Below are 14,457 nucleotides of genomic sequence, written 5' to 3' on the forward strand. Positions count from 1 at the left end.
GCAATGGCTTGAGGGAGTGATTTCCCTTTTTCTCATTAGCACATAATGGATTTATTTTGTCTCTGGAAAGCAAGAAAGCAAAAAGCAACCAAAGACAACTGCTGAGGTAATATGCAGCACAATTTGCATTAAGCCATAAAAATATCTGTGCTTTCTTTCCTTCAAAAGTTATCACTATATTAAACCTTTGGACTTGACTTGCTATAAGCAAAATCTATTTTCCCTTGGTAGTATTGTAGATTATATTGCACAAAGATTTTCAGATGCCAATTTGGATACACCGTCAGTGGAACTCTATATCGTGTGATTGAACTTGATGTTCCATGTCCCACGGCTGCCATTTTTAAGAAGCCATGTGCAAAGGTGGCAAAAAAGACCTCTGAATACAGGAAAGTCACAAACACGAGATGGGGGGCAAAAGGTTATTGGTTTGTTGTTGTAAACCAAATCTTAATTTTGCATCTGTGTTTCAATTAATTCCTTGATATTTTAATAACATTCCTTGATAAACTATGAAGCCCACTTCTATGATACATTCTGCTTTAGCAAAACTTCACAGTCAGTTGGCCCACATGAAAAAGAACACTAAACTTTCCTAAAAGTCGTTATTTATGTCATGGAAATTATTATTGTTAGAGACATACTCTCTTATTCATCACACTGGAAAAACATTCACTAAGCTTCATTTCTATACTGTTGCTTAACAATGTACTGTAGGATTATGCTAATATTAACCTAAAAATTATGCAATTTTGTCAACTTGATTCAGCACAATTAGCACCTTGTAAAAATACACAAAACATCAAAGTAGTATAAATAATTGTGCATCAGTATGTGAGAGCATTAACTTTAATACTTAAGGCCATTCTTACAGATAATAAACCAAGAAATCTTGGTTTTGTAAAGCAACTTATGCAATTAAATTGCTTGAAGAAACAGCTAACCCATTCTCAGAGGTTTTGATGTATTTCACATAATTCACATCTTTTGAGTGATGAATTTATATTTAATTTCCATATCCTCTCTGCATCTGTACTAAAAGTGATGATTTCATTTAGGCACCTCTACACCTAGATCTTGATCCCAGGTTTTGCTGTAGGTTCATTCTGGGACAAGACTCAGCTGTACATACTCTATTCACACCCCTGCACCCTGTCTTTCACCTGCCAAATAGCAAACGATCAGAAATAAAACCAAACTGCCACCAAAATAACCATAACAGTGCTATCCATCATTACAAAATGTAATGTCTCTTCTCTTCCCAGAAAGTAGGTTCTGCAGCATTACATATAAAGTAAAACCATTATAAATTACAATTATATTGCAAACATTTTTATACCTTGAATTGTATTGATTGTATTATTGTTCTTGCCCCAGTAGTCTGCAACTCAATTTCCCATCATATAGTAACTGATATCATACCATTCAGTGTCAATCATTGTACCAAAGACAATGACAATTGAATTGGCTATGAAAATGGAAGATCACATCTGTCATTGCTGGTTTCTAGACATATGAATTCATTTTTATGAATCATGAGAGACCAATAAACTTAATAATAATTTACAATTAATAATAATACAAAAAAAATCCATTGAGTTCTGATGGATGCCGTGTGTCAATACTGTAAAAAGAAACACTGCATATAATTTATAAAACAAACATTCCTCTTCCACACTAAATAAGGATATTTACTATGCATATGATTTTGAACTTCCACCTTTTTTTTCCTTCATCAGAACAGAGATGAAATAATGTATTTTAGACCACTTTTCCTAGACATCTGGAATAAAAGCAGGTAACAACTTTCCTAGTGAAAAAAGTATTTGATTAAGAGTGACCTACATGAGACAGTAGCATATTGCAACTCCCTTATACAAAATAAATTATTAATGCAATTGGTAATAAAGCTACAAATTTCCTAGCTTGTCAAAGTGAAACTATCAAAAATTACCATGATAAGAAATCCCTAAATCAATCACTTTATATGAAAAGAACAGTGGCTGTATTTTACAGAAATCCAAACTAGTATTTTTGCCTGCATGTAAAGGGTATGCACACATTTCGTCCTCACAATGGGTGACAGCATACACTGCATTTCTAGCTAGGATGCTCCAGCGTGTTATTATTACCCACCCTAAAGTAGCATCCATCTGATAAAATGAATATGAGTGAAAAATTGCATTCACTTCTGACTATTAGGGCACTGTGGGCCCCTCCAGTCTCTCCAGGCTCCTTCCCCCACCCCAGGGAGTCTGGCCTGCTTAAGGCCAGCTCTGATGAGGCACAGTGATGAGGTCCAGTGCCCTCTTCTACCACCACAGCCTGGAGCCTCAAATGGCCTGTGTGCTGCTGTTTAAACAACACACTGAGCAAATATTTCCATTTCCATTGTCCTTCAAAATCCCAGCACCTGGGACTACAGGAGGGTGGCTGGAAGGTGAGGCAGCCCAAACAGAGGACATGGCCGTGTTCTAGCAAGGGGTGTTATCCTGCCTGGCCTGCCCAGCGGCACCTGCGTCCCCCAGACCAAGCGCCCATTAACTGCTGAAGTGCATGAGACAGGCTCCTGGAGAGAGCCTCTCCCAGGTCGGTTCCATCTGAACCAAATCCAGTGCACCTTTCGGTGTGAGACAGAGCACAGCAAGCAAGTGATCCTGACCCTGATTAAAATACTCATTGACACATTCTAAGTCATTGACAGCAAAACCCAGCAGCACGTTTTGGCTCCTAGGTTCTGCTGCAGTTCAGATCCATTCTGGGACAAAGCTCAACAGTGTTTTCTAGAGCCTGGACACAAAAACAGGTGCCAAGACCAAGAATTACAGAGAACTGACAAGTCGTAGCCAGCTGAGGAAAACCAGCTCTCATAAATACCTCAAATTACCATCATAATTCATAAATAAAAAATTAATTTCAGTGAATTCATGGACCAGTGCATAAGAATGTGTAATGCAATATTGGAGGTATATATTACAGGATGTCCCCTTAGTATTCCTCCGTAATTACTATGAAGTGCTTAAATCCTATAATTTCCAATGACAGTATTCTTAGTTCAACCTGCAATAACACATATTTTATCCTCCAAAATTGCCCTTTTCAGTTCTCTTTTACCAGTGCCTATCTCAAAATCCCCTTACAGTGATGGCTTTAGAGCAGGAGGAATACCAGTTAATGCTGGCTGTTGACTCCCTGAATCTGAAAGATGTTATTTATCCTGTTTAAGGTATGGCAGATGTGTACAGAAATATATATACCAGCATAAGAAAATTAGACTTCCTTATTTCACTGAAAATCATAGTAATAACAGAGTATTTAGCATTACCTTCTTAAAATACTGATGACCATATTTGTGGTAGATATCCTTTCTGATAAGTGATTGCGGTTTTTAAAAGTTTATAATAAAATTTCATTTAAAATACCTTTTCCCTTTCATTTGGAAAATTCATTTGAGATGAGAAACTTAGGTCCATGTAACAGTTACTAGGTCTTATTGTGAGAGTAGCACATAGTAAACAGCTCTGTTTTTCTGAAACTAAAACGTTGTCGAATCTTACAGAAATGATAGGAATAGGAAAAGCAGATAAAATTGTATTAATAAAGGAGAGAACACATAATACTGCTAGCCAGGAGAAAGTATTTCTGAGTCATAAAGAGCGTGTTCAGATAAAATGCTTTACAGTATTCTTTCCATGTTTAACAAATATATCTTAAATAATTCTGATACCAGTTACTATAACAGAAAAACAAAACAAAAAAAACCCCTCTATTATACACAGAAAGTATATTTTTCAGTACCAATAAAACTTGATATGTATTTGTAGAGTGGTGGCATTTGAAAACTTGCTTTTTACCTTTGATTACCGTGCAGGATGATCTACTGTAGTTAAATAAAATATTTGCAATATTCAGGATATGCAGGAAAAATTCAATGCATTTTGTGGAAAAGTAGCTGAACAGTAAAGGTTATCGTAACATTGGCAACTACTACTAGCTAAAAGCTCAAAAAATTAAATGGGGTGGTTATGAGGGATTTTATAGATATTTACATATACAAATATATTTTATCTATAAATATATATGCTAATTATAATTATTAAATTACAAAAATAAATGTTTAGAGTATTATGTATATTAGTCTTGTGAATAACAAAAGACATCAGACACTGTCAGTTATAACTTATCAAGCTAGAAGTTTTTACTTCATGAATAAATAGCAAACGCCATTTAGGCTAACACATGACTGTATTACTGGTAATATGGAGAATTCAAACAATGTACAGCTGCCTAAAAGGGTCACTATCAGGATGTTATTATCTATATTCTAAATAACATGAAGTAGAGACCAGGCTGCTCCTCAACTTGATAACTCAGAGAAAACCAGAAGAATAATTGCTTTCACTCCCTTTGTAAAATTCTGAAGGTAGAGACTAAAGACCTGAGCAAAGTGTGTACATGTTACTAAGATCCTAATGAACATTTGCCATGCCAGTCATTTTCAAGTTAGTGTAATATAGTCCTAGAAAAATAAGACCTTCTAATGGCAAAACCCATGTATTTTTTGGTGACCTGGACATACACTTGCTCATAAACTCATTTCCTCTTTATGTTGTTGGTTTGGAGCATGTTGGCACTGATACATTTTCTGGATTACAAAATTGTGTAACTCAAAGTAACAAAGCAGCAACAGATTTTAATTTCTATACTTCAGGAGTGCTTTAAAAGCAAACCCCTCTCCTTTCATTTTTTCCAGGATTGACTGTATGAATCTGTTCGGAAAGTGGAGTCCTAATGCGTGTGGTACATGCAATGCAGTAAAGAATCTCAAATGTATTTTCAGAGCAGTCTGCCAGCCCTACCAATTCTGGCAGCAGACTACTGCTTTTAGGCATAACAATTACTGTACTCTTTTGAGTGATAATCTACCAGCTTTTCACTCTGGCAACCTGGGTAGACTGGATGTCCAGGAATACCTGATGAATGGCTACAGTGTCTAGAGCGACCAAATTTACTGCATATGGACAGCATATGTTGCAGTGGCACTTCAACTCTAGGTTTCAGATCTTCTAACTGAAAAACAGTCATGTAGACACACAGGATCAAACTGAGAGGTAAGAAATAGTTACCCTTATTCACTCAGCCAGTATGACTATATGATTTGTAAGATTATAATCTGTCAGTCTATAATTGATTAATTTTGTTGAATTATGATTTGGGAAATAAAATTAATTCAAGCTTAAATTCACTTCCACCCTTTCCTTCTCACTTGTCTGCTGCAAAAAAAGAACAGGAGAATTGTCAGACTGTTGAAAGGTGGGACGTGAAGTAGGGATATATGGACAGAGATGCAAGTAGCATTTTTCCCTGGAAACCCATACCATTAAGGATTTATGGTATGTCATCAGAAGAGAGTACTTTAAAAAGTGGCACAAAATGCCATGTTCGACATTAAATGACCCAGAAATAGGACTTACATATCTAGCATTACATGTATATACATTATATTTCTTATTTAAATATACACATAAATGTTTATGTATACAAATGTTATCATATATAAATATATATATGAATACATACACACACGTATATACTATACTATATAGACCAACATCCATTCACTAGATTAGAAAGCTTTGCAGAAAGAAGTGATAAGTGACAAACAACCTCGATGAGGAAAATAAAGTTGCTGAGACTTTTTCAGATCATGAAGTTGCAAAAACTTTTAACTCAGAAACTGCTATAACCTCTATAACAACTGGGATTGAGATCCATCTGATCAAACGGACCGCAACATAACTCACTCAGAAAGCCATGTGGTCATTTTAACCTTCCTTTATAGTCAATGTACAGAACAGATAATATAAATATCTAAATTCAGATGTAGACAGTATAGGTATAGTGCTATGTACAGTACACTGACACTGTGTGAGCACGTGTATTAACTGATTCCCATGATACTGAAAACACTTTCAATCTTAGCAATAACCAAAGCAAACATTCACATTATTTCCTGTTCTCTGAATGTGGCATAGAAAGGACAAAGTGAATTCTGTGCATCCAGTATTTTGTCTAGTCCAACTTTTCTTTTATCAAAAGGAGTCCAAAGCCATATGAAAGCAGGCAGTTGTGAACTTTAACATGTTCAGCAGATACAACAGGTATCGGTAAATATTGATAAGTAACTGTTTCTCCTTCAAATGCTTGCTCACGTGTGTACAGTCACTGCATGCATGGCTTAAAATAAGACCACTCTCAAAACTGACAACTCCAGAGTGCTTTGGGGCATATAGTTTTCAACTTTCCACTTACGAAAATATCATTCGGATCCTCTACCATCCTAAGAACTCTTGATTAATAGACTCTTAAGAAGTCACTTTGACACTGAATGTACTAATTTCAGAAATCAGCTGTCTTTCAGTGCAGATGAAGGGACTCCAGGCACCATACCTGCTTGTGCAGCACAACTTAGGAGTATTGTAACATGCTGCCTTTGGAAGTTTAAGAGGAATGTATGATAGGATCTGAAAATCCACTATTCTGATGCAGAATTTGAAGACCAAGGACCATTTGCCCACAGACTGGCTGAGCACACTTCCAGGCAAGGAAAGAGGTGTCTGGATCAGGTTGGTTGTGGAAGACAATCGGACAGGCAGAAGGCTCAACTTCTTACCATTGAATAGAAATAATGATGGATAGTGGAATTAGTTTTTATACATTCAGACCATGCTTGGGTTGTCTGAAGCTGAGGGCAGATTCAGCAGTGTAAGTATATGCTACTCAGTTAGGAAAATTTATAATGACTGGATGGAATATCTTCCAGAAAACCGCTATCAGTTCTGGAGGTAGCTCTCAGAAGCACAAAGTGTGGCTCTTCAGTACAGGTCTAGTAAAGAATCCCATTAACATCACCCTTCTGTCTCTTCATCATTGATCTAAAGGAATAAAATAGGTGTGAAGCTAGCTGAAATTATGCAAGCAAGTTATTAATTTAGAAAAATGTTGCTGAGGTGATGCTAGAGGCCAGGTCTGAACAACGTAAGATGGTCAGTTACTGATGAAAAGGCCTTCATAAATCTTTCTGGACATTGGAGAGTCCACATTGCACATCTTATTCTTCAATCACCAGGCGGAAAAAAGCAGAACATAATTGAAACAGGCTCTAAGGTTATGCAGATTAAGACTGTGACAGGTAAGTTTAATGCACTTTCTGTCTTCAGTTATCTCCTGCCTGAAACCACATTTTTCTTTTTTTTTTTTTTTTTAGAACATAGAAGCTAAACAGAAGTCTAGTCTTTCGGGAACACAGCAGTACAGCAAGAATCAATAGAATCTGAACAGACATAGCCTATTTATCAGAGACAAGAAGCTCACATATTAAGAGGCTTTGATCTTTCATATAGTCCATATATCAGTCCCACTGGACAGTGAGAGTTAGTCACAAAAGAAATGATCTGAAACAGAAGTTAAAAATAAAATTCATTTAAAACTGACTGGTTTGGTTTAACAATATTTATTCACTCACAGTAAAGAAAGTAATTAGTAGAATATATGTGTATTTAGATTAGCAGTGTTTATATTAGTCATAACAATATTATAAGTTTGTTTACTGGTTCATTTAAAGTTTGCATTGAGATATCAGAGCTCTATTTAATAACATAATGAATATGTTCCGTTTTCCTCTAATTTGAGTACAATAACTTTTACATTCTTGTGCAACAACATGCAATTATGATCCTAAAGAACTACAGCAAGATTTCAGGAATAAGAAATGATGAAGAAGAGGAAAATATGAGATTTCCAAGCCATTACAATTAATTTCTAGTTATTAAGTGTCCCACCTGAAGATATTTTTAGTTAATCCTTGTTAATTGAACTGTCAGGTATATTAAAACTGATTTGATAACAATGTCCATACTTTACCATTGCTACTCTGACCTAACTATTTAATATATCTTATTTTACTTCTTTGTAGATAAACTAGCCACAGAAAATTGCATGAAGCTATACAAAATATTTGTAGCACATATTTCACTAAGTGAAGTTTTCATTACTCATATTTTGATGTTCTAGAGAGACCCACTTTGGTATGAAAATTCACAGCTATAAATCTTTTCAGTATTATAGCAGAAAGCTTTGGGTCTTTTATTAGCATAAAGAGTTGGGCAGCATGATGGAGCTGCCCATCTTTTAAACATGAAACACGGTCATGTTAGTTGGCACATACTGAGTTTGGAGGTGTGTCCACAGCAATAAGAGTATTAGGGTCTTTATCGCCCGCCTGTGGCATACAATACCACTAAACAGGCACTACAAGAGATTAAGCCCAAAAACATTTTTCGATCTATGTACATTTGGCCTACTTCCTTCTGCAGCCACAGCCCCTGGGGGGTACAGCTTTTTTTTGTGTCACAAAACCCCCCTGAGAACTCTTTCTAGGAAAACTGTCCAGAATCCAAGACAAGAATTTTAAATATTATGGAACACAGGCTTATGTTGACTTTAATGTAGATCTTTTAATTTGCCCATAAAATCAAGAATTTTGGAATTTGGAAATAAATCTTCCAAGAAAGTCTGCACTTTTCCTCAAAACATGATAATTATGTAGCTTGGACTGTGGCAATGTTCACTGTTTCATTAAATTTACAGAAAAAAATCTAACCAGGAAAAAATATTGATGAAGGCTGTAAGCAACACATAGGGGAAGAAGTGGCAATGTTTCTGCTGAAATAATATAAATTTCTCTATTTCAGTATTCATCTGCTTTGTTAGAAGGAATTAAGTCTTCCATGGTCATTAATATTTAGCACAATGAACAACTCAGGTTCCACAGGAAAAAAATAGATGCTTTTAACAGCAATAAGGTACAACTAAAAAGTGTAGATTTACATCAGGAATTAAAGAGGCTTTAATTCCCCTGCCCTTATTAACCATATTTCCCACCTCACCTTGCAGCTGGCATCTCAGGGATTTCCAGTCTAGCAACACAATTTTTCTCCAGCTCTTCAGATCCACTTGCCAGATACATTATTTAGAGAAAAATGGCAGTCTAGGCAGCTGTCATAAGTAAATGGCAGTGTCTCCCTGCAAGACAACCCAACATCCCAATGCCATTCATAGCACATGACCTACCAGTGGCTGCAAGGGAACCGTTACCGTTCCTAACATCGCTTGGACAACTGACCAATAATTTCAAAATATCATTACATTTTACATAGAGTTTGCAGAACTGCAGTTCGATGGTACAAACTTACTTTTCAGTAGAAAACAGCACTGGAATAGGTTTTCACAAAAAGATCTTGAGATTCCCTCTTCTTTGTCTACAGTGCTAAAGTCTTGAAAATCCCTTCTTGCTTGCCAGAGTAACCAGCTAAATGCAGTGGAAACTCCTGCAATTGGTTCTCCACAGATACTTTATTCCCCTTCCTTCTGTAACTAGGAAACACAAAGCTATAGTCCCCTGAGGATAAAATAGCGACAGCAAAACAGCTCTTTAAGCTACAGCAACTACACTTTTGGGGAGGGGGGAGGGCTGAACTGTTCCATTTTCAAGATGACAGTCAGCTTGATTTTTCCAGAAAGAAAACCCTTAAAGCATTTTTAAAAAGGCTCCAAGTCTCCTGCCAATTCCTGGGGATCAATACAGCATTCTTCCATTCAGCTAATTTCTCCCAAATTGCTATGGGAAAGACACACTAAGTTGTTTTAACTAGGGAAGAACAGGTTTTTTTGATCAAGCTATGGTAAGCTATATTTTAGTTCTCTCAGCCCTGATCATTACTGGTTCAGTCCCAGGTAAATCTAGTGATTGTCACAGGCACATTTCAGCATTGGCAAAGAATCATACCGATCCTAACGGGTCTTCTGCAGTAAAGCATCTGTAAAGAATAGACTGAAAGAGATGCATATCCACAGAAGAAATAGCTGACTGTGCACATAGTGCTACATAAACACAGATAAAAATACTGCAGTCACCTCAAGATCTGCCTTACATTTATTAGAGAAATATCTTACTTTCACTATTCCTTTAACAATAGAAGGTCAAATAGGTAGATTGAGATTTTAAGAAAATGGTGTTTAAAATTCAACAGTTATGGCTATACAAAAAGTAGAGCAGGTGTTTAGCTTGCTTGAAATTAGGCAGGAATAAAAGGTGCTGTTCATGTAGAGACACATGAGTACAACAGAAGGAGAAGGAGATGGAAAGTAGAAGGAATCCTACTGCTTTCTGTGTTATCCAGGAAAAGGCTCAATAAAACAAGCTGTAGAAGAATAAAACAGTCTTTCTTATTTTTGGACATTACCCCCAGGGAAAAGCTTTGACATAGCAGCAAAGTCTACTTACCTATGCTTTGCTTCCCTTACATGTCAAACATCTCAAGGCTCCACTTCAGGGGGTTTTACTAGATGGAATTACATCCTTGTGTTACAAGGTTCTGTAATTAATTTATTCTACTTGCTATAAATATGTCTCAGTAGAAAACTGGATGACAGAAGGAGCTGCATATTAGTAGAAATCACACACAGCACGCCATTTATATTACTTACAACATCAAGAACATTAAAATGAGAATCCCTAAAATCATACTTAATCCTAATTGTTAGATTCTTCATTGTCACAAGTAAAATCTTCTTAACATTTTCTATGTAACTATGAATAATTTTTGCCTTTTCTTCTAATAGCAATTCAACAGCCATCTCCATAGAATAGTTTAGCTGTGTATGTGCAACATACATATGTACACTTGTCTGTATAGTTGCATCAAGGCTTTATTTCAATTTTTCAGTCTTTTCTTGGTATACACTAATGACTTCAGTGCACAGTTTCAAAATTGCATTACATTTCAAAACATACTTCAAGTACAAAATTGCTGACTAGAGAAAATGTTTAAATTCAAGGATTCTTACACCACTCTAGCCAAGATTTCTTGTGCTTTTTACCACTAAGTGGCAAAACCAGTGATGCAATAAGAGGCTGGGACTAAAAATCAGACTTCCCATTCAGAATCTGTGTGTTGCCCTGGGTTAGTAACCTCCCTTTTTTTGACTCAAATGGTACTAACGTAAAACCTAACTGCAAAAGATTTGCACAGATGGAGTACAAGATGAAATCTGTTTACCACTGTCAAGGCTGAGGTGGTTGGGTGCTGGGTCCTGTCCAGGGTGGACATATGCTGTGCAGCCTTCCACCTTTGCTATTCACACAGAAATAGCCCATCTGCAGTAGCTCCACGATCTGTCAGGCATTTGGCTAGATCAGGGGTTATGTAACTGGGTAACAGATGAAGATTTGGGAAAGCTGTAAAAACTAAACCAGATCTAGTGAAGCTTTCCAAATCCACTTGTCTAGTGATGGTCTTCACAGCTTTAATGCTTTATGCCAGAGCCAGGCTTCATCATTCTGCCTTCATTAGTCACCAGGCTTAGGGAGAAGCAGCACGAACACTCACAGGCCTCTTCTTTCACTCCCCCAGAAGAAGTTCCCAAGCTGAGAGCTAGGTGGAACCACTGAAACCAGCAGAGCGCCAGGGCACCGTGGGTATCATGGCCTTACTGGCCCTGACTAGTCTCACTGGGACCCACAACCCTGCCCACAGGCCCAGGACCCCCATTCCAGCTCAGGCCCGGGCCTGAGCTACACTATATGGACCTTGGACTTATGTTGTAGGTTGTCTCCTGGAAGGACTCCTCGTCTCTACTGCTGCTGTTGGCCTCACCTCCTGGATGAACTTCGGACTCATGTTATAGTATTGTTTCCAGTCCTGTCTCTGGCCTAATCTCCTTTGGCTCCTGACTAGCCCTTTTGGTGCACCATGGTCCTTGTTCATCCCTTTATTGCCTCAGCTGGGACTATCCATGGACCCTGTTATTTGCATTTACCTCTGCCCACTCAGGTCAGATGCTGTGGGACTGTGCCACGGTAGTGTCACTGCAGGTACTGAGGTCATCCTTGGCTCCTGGCTTGTCCTCTCTCGTGGAAGAGTCCTGCTCCTCCTGCTACCTGACACAGAGCTCCTAACCTACAATATATCAATGTACTGTGTATATATATATATAAAAAAAAAAAAATTAAAAATTGTGCAATGCAAAAAGTTTCATGACTATACCCTGATTTAACATGGCTGTTTCAATCAGGATCTTCTGTTAATATCATACATATGTTATGCTATGTATACAAACATACTGTAAACCTACATCTATGAGGCTACAATAATCCCACAAAAGTAAGAACAGATCTGCTATCTGCCATTTACTACCATAGTTGTAAACTCCATTGAGCATGATGTGGTTCGCAGGAAAATATGATGTTAGTCAACCCCATTGCTGCAAGTCTTTAAACTTAAAAGCATGTCATCAACAACCTGTGGCACTAACAATTTCACAAATAAGAAACAAGAGTCCTATAGGTTTCTATTGTAGATGATGAAGAGGTCCTCAGTATCAAGGGTAAGCCAACATAGGCCACTCTTCTCCTTATCTTGGCTTCTGATTTCAGGACCCTGAAAACTGTCAGTAGATCCTCATTCTCATCTACCTGTTAGGAAGTTGCACTTTGTCCTTCTCTCCTTTAGCAAATGTAGGAATAGGCTGGGCAATCATCAGTCTTGAGGCCCCATTTAGCTCACTAAATGATTAGATGAATTTGTATACTTAGACTCCTTTACAAATATGGCTGACAGCAGCAGAAAGAATACTGTTGGGCAGTTTTAGAAATACCGAATGTCCAAAATAACTAGGCATTAATGACAGTGGTGCATTGTTTACTCATCCTTCTCAATACTTAGGACCAAAGCAGACTATAACAAAGCTGTCTTATTAGCTATTGTTGTTCCTTCTCTGTAAACATGTAAGGAATCTGGAGTATCTTATCAGCTTGGCACTATTCAAAAGTGCTAACCAAACAACCTGCTGTCATTTAGCCTAACTGGCGAGGAACCCCGATTGCATCCCAGGATTTACATAGGCGATAATAATGAAAGAACAGTATCAAAAAAAGGAAAAAAGGGAAGAAGGGAATGAGCTTAGCTGCTTGGCTGTCTTGTGCAAGACAGTAGTGTTGTTTTGAAGTTGCAAATAAAAGAGGAAGAAAAATTTAGAGATAAAACTGCTTTTTTATTTTTAAACTTCTGCTATATAATCTACGGCTTAATGACCAGACAATTCAAAGTTAAGGTAGAGAATAATCATTGCATGCACCTTGATCAAAGTTGCAAGTTTATATGATATAAAAATCTTGGAAAATGATAAGTCTGAGAAAGCTACTATGTGTTCATAGATATTTTTATTTTTTTCCAATATGACCTTCTTCTACTCTATGAATGGACTTAATATATTCAAGATTGCAGAGGCACACACACCTCAGAAGTCAACTGTGTGATAATCTTCACAAACAATGTGCACGCCCTCTGTCCCCAGCAGAACCTTAGAGAGAGCAGAGAGGCTAAACATAGCATGCTCCCAGAGTCACCAGTTATGCTAGCAAAAAGGGCAAGCTGAATCAAGAATCCCGTTTCTCAGCTTCAGTATTATATGTCTGTCTTCCATTTAAGCACAGGGAGAGATCAAAGGCAGTTCACTGAGGTGTCCCAAATGACTGTATATATTGATATATAATTTCTGCTTTGGCTTAGCATTATGCAATGCTCAGATGATGGAAAGAATGTTCTACATTACTGTTTCAACATTTTTATCTGTTACTCTCTGTTATCTGTTTCATCTTTCTATGTTGTCATGCCAGTCCCTTCCTTGCTTTAGCTACTTCAGATGAGGATGACTAGACTAGAGAGTTAATAGTAACCAGTTACTGAAGTAACCTGAGTTGATGAAGAAAAAGGATATGGTGACTGTGATTAGTTCCTACCTGTCCTTCACCAGACAAGATGATACATCTTTGTCAGATTCTTGTCTGCGGTGAATATCATGGACTTGATTTCCAAAACTAAGCACCTGTAACTTCTGCTGATTTGTACTATAGCAGTAGATGACAAGTGTGAAAAAGCAGCCTAATAAAAAGTGTGAATCCAGGTGGGAATTGACTTCAAGACTCAAGCTGACGGATAAGTCTCTTTCTATAAATGTTTTCATATATGCTTGTAGACTATTGTTCCACAGGCCATAAGCTCAAATAAAAGCTTGTTGTAAAATTATTTCTATCTGTTTCAAGAGTCATGAGTTCAAATTTTCTTTTCCTACTGGGTTTACAGTAGTGCAAATCCACTGAAAGCCATGGAGTTACTTATGACTTACAGTGCCATAAGAGAAGAATCAGCATTAGAAGCACAGAAGACAAGTGGTTACTGAGCCCTTGTATTTTCTTGCCATGGAACTACAGATCTCTTAGCCTAGTATGCACAATCGCCCTCACATTTTTACAAAGGAAACAGACAAACAACCCAGGTATTGTTTACAAATCTAAGTGTATTTTCAGAACTGATTGAAAAAATGATGCCAAAACAA

At 37.2% G+C, this 14,457-nt stretch overlaps 1 protein-coding gene across 19 annotated transcripts in view; it reads right to left on the reverse strand.

Moving 5' to 3' along the window:
* Window positions 1-14,457, reverse strand: part of DMD (dystrophin) — a 1,076,492-nt gene that overhangs the window by 610,859 nt on the left and 451,176 nt on the right. The window contains exon 1 of one of the 19 annotated variants that reach the window (XM_042788302.1): window positions 9,255-9,273. The exons of the other annotated variants lie outside the window; for them this stretch is intronic. The gene's annotated coding sequence lies outside the window, so the exon portion shown is untranslated. Of the gene's footprint in view, window positions 1-9,254; window positions 9,274-14,457 lie in introns of those variants that run through there. 19 annotated transcript variants of the gene reach the window in all.

Source organism: Tyto alba, unplaced genomic scaffold (assembly GCF_018691265.1).
Source record: "Tyto alba isolate M040663 unplaced genomic scaffold, T.alba_DEE_v4.0 Super-Scaffold_14, whole genome shotgun sequence".
NCBI classification, from domain to species: Eukaryota; Metazoa; Chordata; class Aves; order Strigiformes; family Tytonidae; genus Tyto; species Tyto alba.